The sequence below is a fragment of the Lactuca serriola genome, chromosome 4 (genome assembly GCF_051521515.1).
Source record: "Lactuca serriola cultivar US96UC23 chromosome 4, Lser_US96UC23_V15, whole genome shotgun sequence".
NCBI lineage: Eukaryota > Viridiplantae > Streptophyta > Magnoliopsida > Asterales > Asteraceae > Lactuca > Lactuca serriola.
In genome coordinates, this window is record NC_136411.1 from 299,129,919 (window position 1) to 299,133,226 (window position 3,308).

Sequence of the window (3,308 nt, forward strand, 5' to 3'; positions counted from 1 at the left end):
AATTCGTTTCTATTGTACTTTTAAGTCTAATTTCTACTACTTTAGACAATTAAGGTATATCACACCATTAATACAACCTTCTTACTTTCCTATCCTTCATATTCGGTTTGTGCTCATTCTTAATAATATTTAGATTAATTTACATATTAATGGCTTGAAAAGGTTAGAAACTTTCAATTTTATTCACATTTAGTCATTAAATTTTTTTTTTCATTTTGATTTACACCTAAATTATTTGAAATTGTTTACATTTTACCCTTATGATCCGAATTGATGATAATGATAAAATACGAACAATTTCAATTAATTTAGAAGTAAATCAAAAAATCCAATAACTAAATATCAACAAAATTAAAAATTAGTTACCCTCACAAGTCATCATCGCTTCTAAATTTCATCTCTATCTCATGGGAATATTTGTTAAAACTAAAAATTTATTCTGCTATTTCACTATAAAAATATTTTTCATCTCACATAAACTCCGAAAAAAAAAACATATATGATTGTAATCCTTACTGTTTCTCACCATGCCGGCTTATAAACTTAAATAATCATTAAATAAAATTTAGATGGTCGGCAAGGGTTGTGTATAAAGCAAGACATATTTCCTATAATGTGTACCTTGGTACACGTGAATCTGTAACTCAGTACTCTTGCTGCTCGACAATGTCAATGGGCCAGATGCACGTTCTAATTACTTTCTTTTCTACCAACATATTGTATCTTACTTTTTCACCCTTTGCTTCCTCGGTTTACTTCAAAATCTCAAGTAGTTTTGGTTCTAACAATAACGAAATCCTATATAGAGGAAGTGCAGTGCCTTCTTCTGGAGCTGTACAGTTTACCGATGTGAATTATGTGTGCCAAGTAGGCCAAGCCATCTACGGCGATAGAGTCCAAATGTGGGATTCCAGCTCAGGGAAAGTCTCGGATTTCACTACGCGTTTCTCCTTCACCATTGACACCGACGATCAACCCACCTCAAACTATGGAGACGGGTTTGCATTCTTTCTTGGCCCTGCGGATTTCCAAATCCCACCCAACTCTGCTGGTTCCTTTCTTGGTCTCTATAACTTATCTAATTATAGAGAGTCGTCCCAAAATCACATGATCCATGTCGAGTTCGACAGTTTTGTTGACACTCAATGGGATCCTCTGTATGAGCATGTTGGGATAAACAAGAATTCCATCTTTTCAGCTAACACCACCGCTTGGAGTGCTGGTAACCACAGCGGAGATGTTGCTGAGGTTACAATCTCTTATACTGCTCAAACAATGATGATGATAGTATCTTGGACCTACAATGCTGAAACCCCTCCAAAAACTTCAAGCGTTTCATATCATGTTGACCTTAAGGAGGTTCTGACTGAATGGGTGATCGTAGGCTTTTCCGCTGGCACCGGCATCCTTGTAGAGAAAAATACGCTTTTATACTGGGAGTTCAATTCAAGCTTAAATGGTAAATGGCGAAGCCCAGAAGAGAGATCCGGTATATCAGGAGACTTAGTTCCTGGTGCCATAGGTCTGATCATTGGTATGGTCATAGCCATGATTATTGGCATGGTGATATTCATGATTTTCAAGAAGGGTTGGATAATAGGTAATGGAAGAAGCACCAATGAAGCCACACAAGAGGAAATTAAATTGATGGTAATACCCAGTAGTGCTGATAAAGAAACTGAAACAAGGCCTGCACCACTGGAATATTCTTACTCTGATCTCCAATTGGCAACAAACGACTTCTCCGAAGACAACAAGTTGGGTGAAGGAGGTTTTGGCGGAGTTTACAAGGCGCGTCTTCCAATTTCAGTCCACCAGGAGGTTGCTGTGAAGAAAATATCAGAACGTTCTACACAAGGACAAAACGAGTACGCAGCTGAGGTGGCGACCATAGGCAAACTGAAACACCCTAATTTGGTGGAACTTGTAGGTTGGTGCGAAGACGAGGGTAAGTTCTTGCTTATATACAAAATAATGCCAAATGGTAGTCTTGATTCTTACCTCTTTGGCAATAAAGGCCCTCTTGTTTGGTCCAATCGATTTAAAATAGCTCGGGGTTTGGCATCTGCATTACATCATCTTCATGAGGAGCAAGGTGAAAAATATGTTCTTCATAGAGATATCAAACCAAGCAATGTGATGCTGGATTCAGAGTTTAATCCGAAGCTTGGAGATTTCGGTTTAGCTCGACTTAAGGACAGCAATGAGCAAATCTCAAAAACTACTAAAGTGGCTGGAACCTTGGGATACTTCGCACCTGAGTATGTTACTTCACGTAAAGCTAGCAAGGCAACAGATATGTATAGCTTTGGTGTCACTGTATTGGAAATTGGGAGTGGGAGAAGTGTGGAGAACCAAATCTCGGACATGGACTTGGTAGAATGGGTTACGCATTTATACCGAGAGAAGCAACTTCTTTTAACAGTTGATCAGAGGCTATCGCATGACGTTAATGAGAAACAATACAATTGTTTGATGACTGTAGGGTTGTCATGTACACACCCTGATCCAAGTAAAAGATTAACCATTGCAGAAGTAATTCGAGCATTAAAAAATGTTACTCCGCCTGAAGTCCCCGAAAATATGCCTACTCCCCGATTATATGACACACCCACTAATCATGCATCTACTTCAAAAACAAAGTCATAACCGAACTTTACGTTTCTAAACTTTTTCCCTTATCTCTTTAACGCCTGGTGCCATCTCCAAAAATAAGTCTAGGGGTCATATCATATATCCAGTATTGAGTGGTTCTTAATTAGTTCTCATTTCTAATATACGTTGTTATAATGTTTATATTAATTTTCATTAACATTTTTTGTACAATGTTTAAGGGATATTTCTTTAGCAAGTTACAATGTGAATTCTAATTAAAACAATGCTTTTTACAATATACATGACAAACTAGACAAATGTCCTAGCATTGAGTGGTTCTTAATTAGTTATTGTTTCTAATACTTTGTTATAATGTTCGTTAATTTTCATTAACATTTTTGGGAAAATGACATAAATGCCCTACAAAATTTTTAAGGTTTACCTATTTAGTTCCTAAAGTTTTTGTCGGTCTTCATAGGTCCTTAAACTATGATAGGATCTACTCTTTTAGTCTCTGTCAATCTATAATAATCGGTTCAGTGACCTTTTAGATCAAACAAATACTCACATTATGCCCTTATAAAACTAAAAAATAAGTTCGTGGATCAATTCGTATAAAAAAACTCTCCTTCCTTTCTTCTAAATAATTAACTAGTAATAATATATTTTTCATAAACACTCAATCATAGCATATTAAGAAGATGAGTGTCGAC

The 3,308-nt window shown here is 36.4% G+C and overlaps 1 pseudogene; it reads left to right on the plus strand.

Moving 5' to 3' along the window:
* Nucleotides 1–638: 638 nt before the first annotated feature.
* On the plus strand, nucleotides 639–2,826 carry LOC145097189 (L-type lectin-domain containing receptor kinase IX.1 pseudogene; annotated as a pseudogene).
* Nucleotides 2,827–3,308: the final 482 nt, after the last annotated feature.